The sequence below is a fragment of the Solanum verrucosum genome, unplaced genomic scaffold (genome assembly GCF_900185275.1).
Source record: "Solanum verrucosum unplaced genomic scaffold, falcon-dt-bn FXZP01001241.1, whole genome shotgun sequence".
Taxonomy (NCBI): Eukaryota; Viridiplantae; Streptophyta; class Magnoliopsida; order Solanales; family Solanaceae; genus Solanum; species Solanum verrucosum.
Window position 1 is genome coordinate 15634 of NW_026019556.1, and position 19922 is coordinate 35555.

Here is a 19922-nt window from a genome sequence, read left to right on the forward strand (position 1 = left end):
TCTAGCCGAGTTTGACTACATCTTAGAGTATAAGCCGGGAAGGGGCAATGTAGTGGCCAACGCACTAAGTAGGAAGGTTGAGCTCGCTTCCATCACTACAACTCATTGTGACATCTAGGATGATATTAAGGATGGCATGCAACACGATCCAAATGCAAAGAAGCTCATGGAGTTGGTCGCCCAAGACAAGACAAGACGTTTTTTGGGTGGAAGACCATCTCCTACTTACTACCGGTCAAAGGGTCTATGGGCCCAAGTTTGGGTCTATTAGGCGGCAAATCATCAAAGAGAGCCACGATGCACTGTGGCTGGGCATCCAAGGAAGTGACGAACTAGGGCGTTGATTGAGGCAATCTATTATTGGTCACGCATGTGAGATGACATAAAATGCTACATATAGACATGTCTGGTGTGTCAGCAGGACAAGGTGGAGTAGAGGCAACCGAGAGGGCTACTTGAGCCACTACTTGTAACAGAACGCCCATGGGAGAGAGTGGCCATGTACTTCATCACTTTCTTACCTAAGTCCGATGGGTATGGAACGATAAAGGTCGTGGTGGACATATTTTCAAAATATGCTACTTTCATGCCCGCCACAGCCGGTTGCATCGCTAAGGAGGAGTTTGGGACCCTACCATCTTTCCAAAAGATGGGAGAAACAACTCAACACTGCCAAGTCCGACTTAGACAAGGCAACCAAAAGGATGAAGAAATTTCCTGACCGTAATCGACGTCCCACATATTACCAAGTTAGAGACATGGTCTTGGTGAAGTTCAACCCAAGATAGTTTAAAGCACTAAGGGTCGTACATTAGAACTTATTGCGAAAATATGAGGTCCCGTTCAAGATCATTGCTAAGGTAGGCAAGATCTCCAACAAAGTGGAGTTACCTCCATACTTCAAGATACATCTAGTCTTTCATGTGAGCGTCTTCAAGCAATACCATGAGGACAAAGATGATCCCAGCCAGAACTAGTCAAAATGGGCAACCATAATTATCACTGCCTCGCATGATCGAAAAATCGAGTCTATCATAGACTATCAAGCAAGAAGGAAGCGAGGACAGCAAGTAAGTGCATATTCCTTGTACATTGGAAGGTACAATCTTCAGAGGAGGCCACATTGGAGAGACATGAAGATTTCTAGCAGTTTAAGGACCGAATTCGGGAGTTCTTGCAGCAATGCGCCACACTCATTGCATCAACAAGTGGGGGAGAGTGTCATGTCCTGCCACTTCACTGTTCAAATTTGGCATCGAGATAAGGGAGAATAATCTAGAGTTGTGGAGAGGTTAGTAGAACACTTTAGAACTCCCTAGATATTTTCAAGAAGTCTTTAGAATTCCCCAGAACTTGTAGAGAATTCTAGAATCGAACTAAAGTGTAAATATTGTAAGAACTTGTAAAGTAAATAGTATTTACCCTTAGGTCCTTAGGAGGTAGTATAAATAGAGGGCCTCTCATTTGCAAACTGATCCAACCAAGTGTAAATCATTTCACAAAGTAATACAAAGCCTTCTTCTAAAGCTTTTCCAGTCTTTATTGCATTCTCTTAGCGATCTTAGTTTGAAAAGGCTTACTTGAGCTTACAAGACTGTGAAAGATTCTTGAGTAAGTTGCCAGGTGTTGCATGGAATATTAGTGAGACTCTAAGTTCGTGACACATAGCCTATGTAAAATATAGGACAAAAAAGAAAACTTGTTCTTCTATTAATAAGAATAATCTTTTTTTCTATATTAAAGTATTTAGGCAACCTATTAAATATTGAGACATTTAATACTAGAATTTTGGTAATTTGAATGAGAATGCTTTGTGTACATTGACAGTAATGATATTGAAAAACAATTTAAACCTGTCCTAAGCTACAAGTGTGTTAAGCTCGTTCGAGAGGATGTTCCCACTAATCGTGACTTTACAAACTGTCACCCTTTTCTTGAGGAAGTGACCTATCTCATAGAGTTCCACAAAATTTTGGTATCTATAAATTCCCACTACTTCAAGGCTTGTCAAAGTGTAAACCTGATAAACTCAAAGATGATACTTGAAGTACCCATAAAAATGGAGTTTCAATTTTTGCGGTTTGTGGCTTCATATTTGCATTTTATTTGTGAGAGAGGAGATGAAGAGTAAATTAGGTCACACTAGGCGTGCAAATTTATTTGCACTATTTTTTTTCAAATATAAAAAAAATATTACAATCACAGAATAAATAAATTTATTCATAAAGTTTATGAGTACAAATATATTTATCCCTTGATTCCCCTCTCATATCCATGATTCAAAGGCTATTAGTGTCACTCAAACTAGGATGAAGTGGACCTTCTTAGGATTTATTTGATCTTCGTGAAATGATTTTACAGATCTTGTTAAAGTATTTGGTTATCAAGAAGAGTGCGCCTCTATCTTGATCACTTCATGAATATTTCATGAATATATGAAATTTTAGAGATGCCTATTCAAAGAAATATATTACACTTTATATAAGTGTTATATAAGTGTGAGCTAGAGTTTAGGGTAAGTAGTCTCCAAAAATCCTAAATGAAATTGGACTCATCTTGTAGAGTCCGACAAAATTTTGAAGTCTCAAATATCAAGTTCTTGTCCCATGAATTTTTTTGGGTCACATAGTTCACTTAATAGTCTTGCTGGATAGAGTTTTATTGGTTGAGGTCTAATCAACTATTCCAGAAGAGGTCTTATGCTTAGAAATGTAGTATCTTTGTCGAAGCTAGTATCAACAAAGATCGCTCTCTAGCAAGGGACTCAAAATCATCTCCAAGCACATTTGGGAAAGTAGTTCCACTCTCCCATCCAAACGTGGACCCAAGATCCAATTTCTAAAACTCCTCAACAGTACAACATATCTGCCTTTGCAGATCTGGCGAGGCAAGAACAATATTAATGTGCTTATGCAGGTTAGCCTTGTCTACAATTTGAGCATAACATTCGTTATTTACAAAAGTAGACCTCAAATAAGTAATTAGTCTCGGATTCAGTCTAGAATATTTGAAATAGAGATGTATTGTAATAACATAACCTAGCACTATATCTCCAAGAAATTCCAAGTGTTAATAGCATCTTGGTATCTCAGGTAGCATGTAAGATCCGTGAGTTAGCGCTTTAACAAGCAATGAAGGTTCATAAAACTTGTAATGTAGCAGTGATTTCCAAGTACCGTACAATGACTAGCTTCTTAACATTCATGAGGAAGTGACTTAGCATAGGTGCATCAATAAAATCAATGTCCATCCCGATCCATTTCATAAATGATAAAGTTGCTACTTCCCCACCTGAGTTGAGGTAGACACCTATTAGTGCCTCAACCACATCAACTACTCTCTTGCTTCTAATCTCCTACTTTACCCTACTATATATACATTTTTACCGAAGGCAAACTCTTTGCCAAAGTTTTAAACTTGAGAATTATCCCTAGGAATGAGCCCCATTTTAAGATTGAATGGTTCATTACAAATAAATCTCAGAAATTTACGAGCACATCCAAGCTTAAATTATGCAACACCGAAAATTATTTTATAATTCTTAATGCTGAAAAGACCCTTATGATGATTTTCATAAGTCTTAAGCAACTGTATACTGATAGCATATTTGAGAAAAGAGTCTCAAAGTTACCTAAGTGATTTCAAATGAAACTTCTGGAGGTATTTCTTTGTTGTCATCACTTCCAAAACCTTAGCAGTTGGGATAAAAAGGTTTAGTTTGCAGTGATAAAAAAAATTATTTTCAACTTTATTCTGATGGTTTCCCCTATAAAGTCTAAATGTTCTAGCACGGCAGATAGTTATTGGCAAAAGATTCTTGACCTAGAGAATCTTATGAATCTACGTTAAACATGTATGACAGTGAATCTGTTCGGGTGAAGTATAACAAATTCACTGCCATACGTGTATACCTTAGAATTCATAAGATACTCGAGATCTAAAATCCTTCGCAATACCTATCTGTCGTGCTACAACCTTTAGACCTTATAGGGGAAGCAGTCATGCCGAATAAACTTAAAAAGAAAACTTTTGGATCACTACAAGCTAAAACTTGGTATCCCAACTGCTAAAGTTTTGGAAGTAATGACAATAAAGAAATGCCTATAAAAGTTACATTTGGAATCACTTGGGAAACTTGGAGACTCCTTTCTTGAATGTGATGTTAGTATACAACTGTTTAAGACTTATGAAAGTCATCACAAGGGTTTTCTCAAAATTAAGAAAAATAAAATCATTTCCAATATTACACTGTGCAAGTTTGGATGTGCTTGTAAAATATCAAAATTCATCCATAATGAACCATTCAATCTTAAAGCGTGAATCATTCCTGATGATAATTCTCAAGTTCACAACTTTGATTAAGAGTTCATGTTGCCTTCAATAAAAATGTATAGTAGGCTAAGGCAAACGATTAGAAATAGTAAGAAGTAGTTGATGTGGTTGAGGCACTAATAGGTGCCTATCTCAACTTGTGTGGGGAAGTAACGGCTTTACCATTTATGAAATGGCTTTGGTTGCACAATGATTTTGTCGATGCACCTATGCCAAGACACTTCCCTGTGAATGCTGAGAAACTAGTTAATGTCTGGTACTTTGAATCCCTGCTACATTACACGTTCAATTATCCTTCAGTGCATGTTGAAGCTCTAACTCAAGGATCATACATGCTACCTGAGATTCCACGATGATGTTAATGTTTCGAGTTTTTGGAGATGCAGTTCTAGATTCTGTTGTTACAACACATCTCTATTTCAAATATTCGAACTGACTCCGTGACTAATTAATGATTTGAGGTCTGCTTCTTTAAATAATGAATGATATGCCCAATTTGCAGGTAAGGCTGGCCTGAACAAGCACCTTCTTCATGCATCGCCAAATATACAAAAGCAGATATGTTGCACTGTTGAGGATTTTTGAGAAATTGGATCTTGTGTCCATGTTCGTATGGGAGGTTGAAACTACTTTCGAAATGTTCTTGGAGATGTTGTTGGGTCCGTTGTTTGTGTGATCTTTGTCGATTCTAGCTCCAACAAAGATACTAATACATTTATAAACATAAGACCTCTTCTGGAACCGTTGATTACACCTCAAACAATAAAACTCCAGCCAACAAGAGAGTTCAGTGAACTATGTGACCATAAAGGTTTTTAAAAAAAGAAATCAGTTTCTTCATGAGATAAGAACTCGACATTCGTAGATATCAAAATAGTGTGGCACTCTACCAAATGAGTCAAATTTTAGTTAGGATTCTTGAAAACTACTCCTAGCTTACACTATATAAAGGGTAATATATCCCTTAGAGAGGGATCTTCAATATTTCATAAATCCATAAAATATTTACAAAGGTATCAAGATGTGGGTGGACTCTTCTTGATAACCAAATACTTCAAAAAAAGATCCACAAAAACCTCTTTACATGGATATCAAATAAAATTCATTTAAGGTGCAAATTATCCTACAAAAGAATCAAGAGAGGGACATAATTGTACCCAAACTGTTAATTAATAAATTATTCTTGTTTCGTCAAACAAATTTTGTCTCCTAGAACCCTAACTAAAATTTATAATTTGTTTTGGGGTTTGATTAGTTCGATCGAAGTTGATTAATTAGTGAGAATTTGTTCGACATTGAAAAAAATGAATATTCATTGATCAAATCATTCACTCCGTAGTCTGAAAGATCTTTTGTAGAAATTAATTAATCAAACGAGAATAAAGATAGATCAAGTGCCTTTGGGTTCATCTCATACCTTCTATGTAATATTTATCTCCCAAAAGCTTGGAGATGCACACACAAGATTTGTTGAAGTTTGACTTAAAATAATGAGAATGACCTCAAACAGTATAATAGGCAGTGTTCATATATATATGATGACAATTTTAAATAATTAATAGGCTAGACTTTCCTTGGTTTTAGCTCAAAGGGTATTATTGTAACTAGGTCAGTTTATCTATTATTATAAATAGTAGAAACTATGATTTATTTTAGGAGTTGGTTTTTGAATGAACATTTTATATTTAGGCTTCTTTGTGAGTTTGAAGAAACCCTCATATCTGTTCAATTGAACCCTCTTGATTACTTAGGTTAGTCTTCACTTGTATGAGTTCAATTTCATTTCACCCTTATGTTTTATTTTAGTAATTAAATGTCTTTTAGTTGCTAGACCATCTTTTTTTACTTCTAAATCTCTGTCTTTCTTTCTGTTTCTTAATAGTATATTTTGTTTGCTTGATTGTGGTTGACTTTATTGTTCTTGCGTCTAGAATTACATCAATTGATATTTCTCCCTCTTCCTTTCTATTTCTAAACCATATATATTGCTTTCTTGATTGTGGTATTAGGTAAGTCTATCCTTCAAGGCATAAATAGAAGAAGTCCATAGATTTTTGCCACCACTGAAAATTGTACTTGATACCTCATGGTTCTCAACTTACTTCCTTGACGATCAGGTAATGTTTTGATTGAATGCTAAAAAATTATATTTCTGATGCAAAAGGAATTTTCCTCTAGTGAAGAATATATTGAATTACCTATTTATTATGTTCCATGAACCCTACTATTCTAGGTAGGTATTAGTTGAATTAAGGTGCACCTCCCATCTGTGAAGTTCTTTATGTCTTCATGATTTAATTATTAGATTAAAGTAGTGTAGGGATTGGAAGTATAACTTATATATGTCACCTATACATCCATTCCTCCTTGCCTTGATCCAAAAAAAACCTAGAGAATTGACCCCAACTTGCTTAGAATTGACACATAGTTGTTGTTTATATCAATATTATTTTGACAAATGCCTTTATCATACCTTCCACATAATGCCAAATAATATAAACCTTTTATACTAGTATGATCAATATATTGCTAACTTTTATATTCGCTTAAAATTTGCTTAATTTGGTATTTAATTACTTAGCATTGGGTGATGCAGTGGGTGCACATGAGTTAGTATTGTCCAGATACCTAATGCAAAGTGTCACTTGGCTTGGACCACAGTGATCCATAACTTATGTAAAAATATAAGGCATAAAAGAAAACTTGTTAACATTGTGTGTTGCATTGAGTGTGCAAGAGTTATTATTGTCCAGATACCTAATGCAAAGTGTCACTAGGCTTGGACCACAGTGATCTATAGCCTATGTAAAAATATAGGACATAAAAGAAAACTAATAATCTTTTTTCTATATTAAAGTATTTGGGCGACCTATTAATTGTTGAGACATTTAATACTAGAATTTTGGTAATTTCAATGAGTACGATTTGCGTACATTGATAACAATGATATTGAAACCCAATTTAAACTTGTCCTAAGCTAGAAAGCGTGTTGAGCTCGTTAGGGAGGATGTTCCCACTAATGGTGGCTTTCCAAATTGTCATACTTTTCTTCAGGAAGTGTCTCATCTCATAGAGTTCCACAAATTTTTGGTGTCTATAAATGCCCCTTACTTCAAGGCTTGTGGGAGTGTAAACTTGATAAACTCAAAGACGAGACTTGAAGTACCCACAAAAATGGAGTTTCAATCTTTGCGATTTGTGGCTTCAGATTCGCATTTGATTTGTGAGAGAAGAGATAAAGGGTAAATTGGGTCACACTGGGCGTGCCAATTTATTTGCAATATTTTTTCTCAAATACAGAAAATATATTGCAATCACATAATAAATAAAAAAAGAATGACTTTATTCATAAAGATTGTGAGTACAAATATGTTTATCACTTGATTCCTTTCTCGAAAGATTTCTCTGTGATTCAAGGGATGTTAGTGTCACTCAAACTAAGGATGATGTGGACCTCCTTAAGATTAATTTGATCTCCGTGAAAGGATTTTATGGATCTTGTTAAAACATTTGGTTGTGAAGAAGAGTGAACCCACATCTTGATTACTTTATGAATATTCCATGAATATATGAAATTTTAGAGATGCCTATTCAAGGAAATACATTACACTTTAATTAAGTGTGAGCTTGAGTTTAGGGTAAGTAGTCTCCAAGAACCTTAAATGAAATTGGACTCATCTTGTAGAGTCCCACGTAATTTTGATGTATCACAAATGTCGAATTCTTGTCCCATGAATTTTTTTTGGGTCACATAGTTCACTTAACTGTCTTGTTGGATAGAGTTTTATTGTTTGATCGACTATTCCAGAAGAGGTCTTATGCTTAGAAATGTAGCATCTTTATAGAAGCCAGTATCAACAAAGATCACACTCTAGCAAAGGACTCAATAATATCTCCAAGCACATTTGGGAAAGTAGTTTCACTCTCCCATTCAAACGTGGACACAAGATCCAATTTCTCAAAATCCTCAATAGTACAACATATATGCCTTTGCATATTTGGCAAGGCATGAAGAATGTACTTATGCATGCTAGCCTTAACTGCAGATTGAGCATAACATTCATTATTTACAAAAGTAGACCTCAAGTAAGTAATTAGTCTTGGATTCAGTCTCGAATATTTGAAATAGAGATGTGTTGTAATAACATAACCTAGCACTACATCTCCAAGAAATTCCAAGTGCTAATAACATCTTTGTATCTCAGGTAGCATGTAAGATCTGTGAGTGAGCACTTTAACAAGCAACGAAGGGTCATGAAACTTGTAATGTAGCAGTGATTTCCAAGTACCGTACATTGACTAGCTTCTCAGCATTCACGAGGAAGTGCCTTAGGATTGGTGCATCAATAAAATAAATGTCCATCGCAATCCATTTCATAAATGATAAAGTTGCTACTTCCCTGCCTGAGATGAGGTAGTCACCTATTAGTGCCTCAACCACATCAGCTACACTCTTGCTTCTAATCTCCTACTTTACCCTACTATACATTTTCACCGAAAGCAAACTCTTTGCCAAAGCTTTAAACTTGAGAATTATAATTAGGAATGAGCCCCATTTTATGATCGAATAGTTCATTACGGATAAATCTCAGAATTTTACGAGCACATCCAAGATTGAACAATGTAGCATTGAAAATGATTTTATTTTTCTTAATGCTGAAAAGAACTTCATGATGATCTTTATAAGTCTTAAACAACTATATACTGATAGCATCTTTGAGAAAAGAGTCTCCAAGTTACCCAAGTGATTCCAAATGAAACTTCTGGAGGCATTTCTTTGTTGTCATCACTTCCAAAACCTTAGAAGTTGGGATAAAAAGTTTTAGTTTGCAGTGATAAAAAAAAATTCTTTTCAATTTTATTCGGCATGATTTCTTCCCCTATAAAGTCTAAAGGTTCTAGCACAGCAGATAGTTATTGGCGAAATAATCTTAACTTTGAGAATCTTATAAATTCCAAGGTATACACGTATGGCAGTGAATCTGTTTGGGTGGAGTATAACAGATTCACTGCCATATGTGTATAGCTTAGAATTCATAAGATTCTCGAGGTCAAGAATCTTTCGCCAATAACTATCTGTCGTGCTACAACCTTTAAACTTGATAGGGGAAGCAATCATGCTTAATAAACTTGGAAAGAAAGCTTTTGGATCACTGCAAACTAAAACTTTATATCCCAACTGCTAAGGTTTTGGAAGTAATGACAACAAAGAAATGCCTCCAAAAGTTTCATTTGGAATAACTTGGGAAACTTGGAGACTATTTTCTCAAATGTGATGCTAGTAGACAACTGTTTAAGACTTATGAAAGTCATCACGAGGGTTTTCTCAGAATTAAGAAAAATAAAATCATTTCCAATGTTACACTGTGCAAGTTTGGATGTGCTCGTAAAATATTAAAATTTATCCGTAATGAACCATTCGATTTTAAAGCATGAATAATTCCTAATTCTCAAGTTCACAACTTTGATGTGGTTGTAGGCCAAGGCAAACGATTAGAAATAGTAAGAAGTAGTTGATGTGGTTGAGGCACTAATAAGTGCCTACCTCAACTCGTGTGGGGAAGTAGCGGCTTAATCATTTATGAAATGGATTTGGTTGGACATTGATTTTGTCGATGCACCTATGCCAAGACACTTCCCTGTGAATGCTGAGAAGATAGTTAATGTCTGTTACTTTGAATCCCTGCTACATTACAAGATCCATGATCCTTCACTGCTTGTTGAAGCTCTAACTCAAGGATCATACATGCTACATGAGATTCCACGATGATATCAACGTTCAGAATTTCTTGGAGATGCAGTGCTAGATTATGTTTTTACAACACATCTCGATTTTAAATATTCGTACTGACACCATGACTAATTACTGATTTGAGGTCTACTTCTTTAAACAATGAAAAATATGCTCAATATGCATTTAAGGCTGGCCTGCACAAGCACCTTCATCATGCCTTGCCAGATCTACAAAGGCACATATGTTGTACTATTGGGGATGTTTGAGAAATTGGATCTCGTGTCCACGTTCGTATGGGAGGCTGAAACTACTTTCTCAAAGGTGCTTGGAGATATTGTTGGGTCCGTTGTTTGTGCGATCTTTGTTTATTCTAGCTTCAACAAATTAAGATATTAATACATTTCTAAAGATAAGACCTCTTCTGGGACTGTTGATTACACCTCAAACAATAAAACTCTAGCCAACAAGAGAGTTAAGTGAACTATGTAACCAGAAACATTATTTAAAAAAGAAATCAGTTTCTTTATGAGATAGGAACTCGACATTTGTAGACATCAAAATTGTGTGGGACTCTACCAGATGAGTCCAATTTCAGTTAGTATTCTTGAAAAGTACTCATAGCTTACACTATATAAAGGGTAATATATCCCTTAGTGAGGGATCTTGAAGATTTCATAAATTCATGAAATATTTTCAAAGATATCAAGATGTGGGTGGAATGTTCTTGATAACCAAATTCTTCAAATAAAAAGAAATCCACCAAAACCTCTTTACATGCATGGACAATCAAATAAAATTCATTTTAGCTGTAAATTATCCTACAAAAGAATCAAGAGAGGGACATAATTGTACCCAAAGTGTTAATTAATAAAATATTCTTGTTTCTTCATATTTATATTGTGTTTGGAGTTAATTTTCCATATATAAGATTTGTTGCAAACAATTTTTTGTCTCCTAGAATCCTAAATAAAATTTATAATTTGTTTTGGGGTTTGATTAGTTCGATCGGAGTTGATTAATTGGTGCGAATTCATTCGACATTGAAGAAAAAAATGAATATTCATTGATCAAATCATTCACTTCATAGTCAGATAGATCTTTTGTAGAAATTAATTAATCAGACGAGAATAAAGATCGATCAAGTGCCTTTGGGGTCATCTCATACCTTCTATGTAATATTTATCTCCCAAAAGCATGGAGATGCACACACAATATTTGTTGAAGTTTGACTTAAAATAATGAGAATAACCTCAAACAGTATAATAGGCATTGTTCATATATATATGATGACTAAATTTTAAATAATTAATAGGCTAGACTTTCCTTGGGTTTAGCACACGGGTATTATTGTAACTAGCTTAGGTTAGTTTATCTATTATTATAAATAGTAGAAACTAGGGTTTATTTTAGGTTAGATTTTATTCTAGTAATTAAATGTCTTTTAGTTGCTAGACCGTACTTTTTTACTTCTAAATCTCTGTCTTTTTTTCTATTTCTTAATAGTATATTTTGTTTGCTTGATTGTGGTTCACTTTATTGTTCTTGCGTCTAGAATTACATCAATTGATATTTCTCCCTCTTCCTTTATATTTCTAAACCATGCTTTCTTGATTGTGATACTCGGTAAGTCTATCCTTCAAAGCATAAATAGAAGAAATCACCTACATTTTTGCCACCGCTGAAAATTGTATTTGATACCTCGTGGTTCTCAACTCACTTCCTTGACGACCAGGTAATGTTTTGATTGAATGCTAAAAAAATATATTTCTGATGCAAAAGGAATTTTCCTGTAGTGAACAATATATTAAATTGCCTTTTTATTATGATCCATGAACCCTACTATTCTAGGTAGGTATTAATTGAATTTTGGTGTACCTCCAATCTGTGAAGTTCTTTATGTCTTCATGATTTAATTATTAGATTAAGGTAGTATGGGGATTGGAAGTAGACCTTATACATGTCACTTGTACATCCATTCCTCCTCGCCCTGATCCAAAAAACCAAGAGAATTGACCCCAACTAGCTTAGAATTGACATGTAGTTGTTGTTTATATCAATATTTTTTGACAAATGCCTTTATCATTACTTCCACATAATACCTAATAATGTAAACCTTTTATACTAGTATGATCAATATACTGCTAGATTTGATATTCACTTAAATTTTATTTAACTTGGTTTTTAATTATTTAGCATTGGGTGTGCATGAGTTATTATTGACCAGATACGTAATGCAAAGTGTCACTTGCCTTGGACCACAATGATCCATAGCTTATGTAAAAATATAGGACATAAAAGAAAACTTGTTAGCATTGTGTGTTGCACTGGGTGCGTAGGAGTTCTTATTGTCCAGATACCTAATGCAAAGTGTCACTAGGCTTGGACCGCAGTGATCTATATAGCCTATGTAAAAATATAGGACATAAAAGAAAACTAATAATCTTTTTTCTATATTAAAATATTTGGGCGACCTATTAAATTTTGAGACATTTAATACTAGAATTTTGGTAATTTGAATGAGAATGATTTGCGTACATTGACAACAATGATATTGAAACCCAATTTAAACTCGTCCTAAGCTACAAAGTGTGTTGAGCTCGTTCAGGAGGATGTTCCCACTAATCGTGACTTTCCAAATTGTCACACTTTTCTTGAGGAAGGGTAATCATCTCATAGAATTCCACAAAAATTTTGTGTTTATAAATGCCCCCTACTTCAAGGCTTGTTAGAGTATAAACTTGATACACTCAAAGACGAGACTTGAAGTACCCACAAAAATGGGGTTTCTATCTTTGTGGTTTGTGGCTTCAAATTTTCATTTGATTTGTGAGAGAAGAGATGAAGGGTAAATTGGGTCACACTGGGCGTGCCAATATATTTGCAATATTTTTTCTCAAATACAAAAAATATATTGCAATCACATAATAAATAAAAAAGAATGATTTTATTCATAAAGATTGTGAGTACAAATATGTTTATTCCTTGATTCCTCTCTCTTAAGATTTCTCCGTGATTCAAGGGCTGTTAGTGTCACTCAAACTAAGGATGATGTGGACCTCCTTAGGATTTATTTGATCTCCGTGAAAGGGTTTTATGGATCTTGTTAAAATATTTGGTTGTCAAGTAAAGTGCACCCACATCTTGATCACTTTATGAATATAAATATGAAATTTTTGAGATGCCTATTCAAGGAAATATATTACATTTTATATGTGTGTGAGCTAGAGTTTAGGGTAAGTAGTCTCCAAGAACCTTAAATGTAATTGGACACATCATGTAGAGTCCCACATAATTTTATGTCTCAAATGTCGAATTCTTGTCGCATGAATTTTTTTTGGGTCACATAGTTCACTTCACTGTCTTGTTGGATAGAGTTTTATTTTTTGATCGACTATTCGAGTAGAGGTCTTATGCTTAGAAATGTAGCATCTTTATAGAAGCTAGTATCAACAAAGATCACACTCTAGCAAGGGACTCAATAACATCTCCAAGCACATTTGGAAAAGTAGTTTCACTCTCCCATCCAAACGTGGACACAAGATCCAATTTCTCAAAATCCTCAACAGTACAAAACATCTGCCTTTGCAGATCTGGCGAGGCATGAAGAATGTGCTCATGCATGATAACCTTAACTGCAGATTGAGCATAACATTCATCATTTACAAATGTAGACCGCAAATAAGTAATTAGTCTTGGAATCAGTCTTGAATATTTGAAATAGAGATGTGTTGTAACAACATAATCTAGCACTACAACTCCAAGAAATTCCAAGTGCTAAAAGCATCGTGGAATCTCAGGTACCATGTAAGATCCGTGAGTATAATGGACAAGTAAAGATGGACGGAGGGAGTATTCCCTATACTGAAAATAAATGTTTCATTTTACTTGTTCATTGTCACTAATCAAGATAGTGTTTTTATGCTACCCATAATATTAAATAACCACATAAAATAGTAGAGTATTAGTCAAATTTAGATTTTTAGAGCATTATTAATAAGGTTAGTTTAACACTTTCTTGTTCAGTTTTACTTGTGTACTATATTCTAAAATTTATTTTCATTCAAAATATTCAGATTCTTCTCAGTGTATTGTGGTTCCTAGTCCTGCTATGAGTTTGGTGAGTCAGGAAAAATCAATAGAGAGTGCTCTAGACTTAGAGCGGGAGACCGACATTAACAGTGTTTTGTAAAGCGGTCACTTCATTTCTATTTTTATAAAAATAAAAATTGACAATATTTTTTTTAAAAAAGGAGTAAAATTTCCAAATTCATAACAAAACACTAATATGGTAAATAAATAAAATATGTTATTTTAAGAAAAGTGAATACAACTTTTTTGATTTTGCCACATTCACATTAGCTGGTCTTGATTCATTTAATTCATATTTGGCCAAAATAAGATTTTTACCAAATATAACCACTACTAATTAATGCAAGGTATGCCCATTTTAAGAAGAAAAAAATGGATTATAAATTTACCAAGTGATTTAGTTCCTTTGAAAAACTCTAAACCTTCTTTAAAAAATGGAGAAAGTTGAAGAAGATATGGTGTTGGCATGTTCAGTGCGTCGCCATGGATTAGAAAATTGGGAAATGGTGGCTGCCGAATTCTCAAATTCCATTTCCAAACGATTTCGATGTATTCTTCAATATACCTCTGTAGAATGCCAGGTCAAGTACGAATGTTTAAAAGGGCATTTTAAGAGTCTATATCAGACAAATTTTACTGAAGAAGAAGATGATGAGAGTAGATTCATAAATTTGATGGCAGATAAACTTACAAAGACTTATAGAGATTATTGGACAGAGCAAGTCAAATTAGGGGATACTCCACTTCAATATGATTTATCTTTTTCAGAACTCCCTCTCTTTTCCCTTCTCATGTTTTTTACTTATGATATTTGAAGAATTGTGCGTTTTCACTAATTTTTTGTTTGATCCACATTTATATGATGATTTCTACAAAAACAAAATTATCTAGGAGACACAAAATATATTCAAAGATATATATCTTTTCTAAAGCTTTTGAATTGGGGCATAAATAAAGTATCACTAATTGGTATAATCTACACTAAAATATTTCATTTTTTTTTTCAAATAAAGTGTTCTTGATTCCAATTTTATCATTACTACAAAAAAAAAGGAAGAGAAAAGAATAACCACTATCACTAAACATCAAAACTACATTGTTAATATATTTAGGACAAAATTTCAAATAATATTATTAGCTATATACTTTTTAACAACGAATTTCATAACTAATTAAGCTTTTTCCTTATAAAAATCACTAATTGATAGTTAGCTTTGATGATTGGCCCCATATAATTATTCATTAGTTTTGTACTTTTATTGTCCAAATTAATGTTTGTAAATTTATTTTTTTGGTACACTGAAAAATAACTAAAAAGGATAAAACTAAATTTTGATAAGTAAAATTGCTTAAATCTTCCAAAAGAAAAAACTTCATATTATTGATGGCGTCTTTCAAAACCAGAAATTCTTATTTATTTTAAAATATACAACAAAATTGAGGTTAGGAAAATGTAAAATGGAGAAGGGGATTACAAGGTAGGAGTTGAACCCTCAACTGTAAATTAAAAATTTAGCTGGTAAAAAAATAAAGCTACTAAGATTCTCCAACTAGCAATTCTTTGTATGTTAGGATCTTTATTTCTCAAAGAGTCTGTACGATTATTTGTCATCTCTCTTCAAATGCATATTTTATTCTTCTTGATGGTTTCTATCAAGTGTTTATAATTTTCATCAATAGCCATATGTGGCTGAAATTATATATCCACATTTTTTATTATAAGTCTGACAACAAGATGGTAATCTAATGACTGATATTTTTATTTATTTTATGTTTATGTAGGAAAAATTCTCCAAATATTTTCAAACAGGAAGCTGAAGAAACAATAAAGTTAAATGAGGAAAAAGGTGATGATAAATCTAATGAAAAAATGGAGAATATTAATCAAAATTTCATAAAATTCCTTAATGTAGTGAGATCTCACAAGCATCGTTGTTTTTTTGAATCTCGACTTCCCAGTCAGGTAAATACATTGCTAATCTATATATTGTGGTTTGTTATCCTCATATTTTAAATCTCGATTTCCCATGTTCTTTCCTCTTTTATCTATTAAGAAAAAGAAATAGTATTTTATTAATTGAAACATGATTAGCTTTAAAGTTCACATCCTTTTATCTTTAAAGACATATTTAATTTGGCTCAACACAAAACATAGAATTCTGAAACTTGTGGTCTTAAATACATTGTAATATTTGTGTGACTATTAAACTTCTCACTAATGATTAAATAGAAATTTTATAGCTTGATTATTTTTAAATATAGACATATGTCATTTATTTTTAACAGATTGATAATAAAATAGTGCTACAATCGGAAAGAAGGGAATATCGACATGTTTAATACCAAAGGTCATTTTTTTTTCTTTCTAAACTCGCTGTGAGGTCAAATTTATAGTATAATCTTCATAAAACATGGATTATACATATATTCCTTATTAGTGCTAATGTTTATATTTTTTCAGGAAGATCTATATTATTTTAAACAAATTAAGCAGCATATGGATTTACAGATTATTAAAAACAAGTTAGAACAAGATGTTTATTCGAACGTGAAAATCACCAGCTTATTTAGAGATCTCTTGTTTATTTTCAACAATGCTATTGTTTATTACCCAAATGAAACTCTTCAGTATTCTATCGCGCTAGAACTCAGAGCCAATATTATGAGAGAAATGGGTAAGAAACCCCTATTTTGTCGCAAAATTGTGTGTGGATTACCTGCAGCGCCAACCAAAAATTGGAGCAAAGGGCATACAAGGCACGTAACAAAGCTCAAGAAGGTGAGTCATCAGTCAGGAGGAGAGTGAGAGTGAGAAATAAGCTGGCTTGCGAATTCAAGAACGATCCGGATTATGATTACAAAGGGCAACAAAGAAGAACGACAAAGAAAAAATAAGAATATTTTGGGAATAATGAGTGAAGCTTACTAAAAGGTGGTCGAGTTTATATGATTTTCAGGTGTATTAAATTTCTTTTGTTTCATTGTTCCGGTAATATTTCACAGTTTATTATCAATATAGATTGTAGACTATAATAAATATCCTAACCCTTGTCATTTGTTTTTTTTATCTCTATGGTTTTATGGTTTGCATCAACCTCTTGTGTTAGCAGAACATTGGGAGTAATTGCCTTTTTTTAGTGACTGAATGTGGTCAGCCATGACCATAACTTCTTATTTATACTCTATTATTTCACTCATTATTCTACCTTTTTATGCCTTGTAACTCATGCAACCTCGTTTTAGGCCATTTATTTACCTCATAATCTTCCTATTCATTACAAGGAAGAATTCTCCCCTTCGGTAAATAGTGATGATCTTACTTTGATTTTGTGTATAAGAAAATATAGAGTGCATAAAATTGAGTAAAAAGAGAAAGTTCTTATTAGTTGAAGGGGGGTGTTTTTTTATTGAGCTTTTGACTCAACTTTTGTCTAGTGTATGTTGAGTTGTACTTTGTGGTCGGGCTTTGTTGTATCCTAGAGGGAACAAGTCAAGAGGATTACTACTGGACTGATGAAAAGATTTATTTAACGTGGGCCTGAATCTTCTTAAAAAGAGCGAGATATACATGTCTCATCCTGAAGATAAAAAATTTTCTTCAGTTTATTTTCAATTGTAATCTTCTTAATTTTACGTTCAATTTTCAGTCATAAACCATAGTGATTTTTGCACACCCTTACCCCCAAAAAAAAATTCAACTTAAACTTTGCACCTAATTGACCTACCAAAACATTCGATGAGGACGAGGGAGGGGGGAAGGGGGTAATGAGTTCCCCCTCCCTGTGGTTGGAATTTAAAAAAACAATGGGGCTAAAATTTTGCAAAAAGAGGTAATTTTTTTAAATTTATTTTAGAATTTTGATGGTAAAAAAACTAAGATTTTTATATATTCATTGTTTCATGTTTTAATTTTGATGGATTTGTTGTCAAAAGCTTGTATAGCAAATTTTCAAAAAGAAAAAAACTATATTGATATGGTGAAACTTCAAATTTGGGTACCCATTGTTTAGTGTGTCTTGACCCAATCCATCTCAACAATAATAACATTTGGGAGGGCTAATCACCACCCGAATTGTCCCATCTATTCTATTGAGAAGGATGTGGGTTTCTAACCTCGGTACAAACACGAAGAGTACTCCATGCTAATGTGTCTTGAATGATCCATACATTCTTGACTGTCCTACTCCTAAGATATAAAGTTATAAATCAACCACACATTCGCTAGATCGCTCATTTCACCTAAATTTAGTGAGTTTTCTAGTTTGACGCATCTTAATTTGTTGCATTCATATTCTTCATGTCTAATCCCTTCACTTTATGACTTGGACATGAGTGATTGTAATCTCTCGGGCTTATTCCTAAACCTCTATGGAATCTCACCAATATAGAGGCTTTGGACCTTGGTAAAACCATCTTGAACGACCAATTTCCGATTTCTTTAGATTTGGAAAGCTCAAGGACTTATCAGTTGGAAATAACAACTTCGGTGGCCAACTTGAGTTCTTATCCTTTAACAGAAGTCATATACACAACTTGAATGGCTGGATTTTTCATCCAATTACCTACCTGGTCCAGTTCCATCCAATTATTGGAGATCTCATTGGACTTCGTGGGTTGAACTTATCTGATAACGTCTTGGAAGCTCATATACCAGGGACATTGCAAATTTATTTGTTCTCGAATCATTGGATCTCTCATCTAACAAAACGATCTGAGAAATTCCTCATCAACTTGCATCCCTCACATTTCTTGAAGTCTTAAATCTCTCTCACAATCATCTTGTTGGATGCATCCCCAAAGGAATATTTTTTTTTGATACATTTGAGAAAAGGTCATACCAAGGAAATGATGGACTACGAGGATTGCCACTCTCAAAATATTGTGGCGGTGATGATAGGATACCAAAACCGACAACTCCAACTGAGCTAGATCAAGAATAAGAAGGAGATTCACCAATGATCAGTTGGCAGACGGTTCTCATGGGTTACGATTGTGGTCTAGTTATTGGACTGTCCGTAATATACATAATGTTGTCAACTCAATATTCAACACGGTTTTCAATTATAATTGTAAAATTGGAACATAGAATTATTAAGATAATGAAAAGGCACAAGAAAAGACATTAGTGTGTAACCTCCTGGTATTCAACTTGATCTTTATCCTTCAGAAGACCACTTTTTATGTATGATGTATTTTAGACACCCTTCATCCTTAAAGCTCTTAACTTTAATTCTTTATCTTTCATAGTTTATGATCATTGCATAAAGTGTTTGTTATTCTATAAATAACAAGACATGACTTTTCTTCCTTTGAAACTTGACCAGATGTAGAAATAAATTCATCTGATAAACATAAATCGGACACAAACTTGAATCTTTAGATCATTCAATCGAACAATATGTGCCATCACTAAAAACATTGTATTTCATGCAATTCTTTGCCAACTAGTAACTAGTCCCAATAAAATTGTATTTTATTAAGATAAAAACTATATATTTTGATTTAAATTTGTTCCCTTTTAACCCATTTCGAGTATATCGCCTTGGTGCGACTGTGGAGGATGTGATGGCCTCCACATAGACCCCAATATTCTTAATGCTTCTATTACCATGTTTGGTTCCATGAAATCCACCAGATGTACGATCATGATCTCCTACGTGGAAACCCCCTTGCTCAAGGGAGGATAAAACCACGACATGTCACATAGGATTTCAACACAACCCCATTATCATCAAAAGTATCAAAGATTCTGATTACAAACTCTAGT

The 19922-nt window shown here is 33.7% G+C and overlaps 4 pseudogenes; 2 read left to right on the plus strand and 2 right to left on the minus strand.

The window, feature by feature from the left end:
- Nucleotides 1-2838: 2838 nt before the first annotated feature.
- Nucleotides 2839-3605, minus strand: LOC125813579 (endoribonuclease Dicer homolog 2-like; annotated as a pseudogene).
- Nucleotides 3606-3851: 246 nt separating this feature from the next.
- Nucleotides 3852-4724, plus strand: LOC125813671 (endoribonuclease Dicer homolog 2-like; annotated as a pseudogene).
- Nucleotides 4725-8196: 3472 nt separating this feature from the next.
- LOC125813763 (endoribonuclease Dicer homolog 2-like) lies at nucleotides 8197-9146 on the minus strand (annotated as a pseudogene).
- Nucleotides 9147-9199: 53 nt separating this feature from the next.
- LOC125813867 (endoribonuclease Dicer homolog 2-like) lies at nucleotides 9200-10332 on the plus strand (annotated as a pseudogene).
- The last annotated feature ends 9590 nt before the right edge of the window (nucleotides 10333-19922 follow it).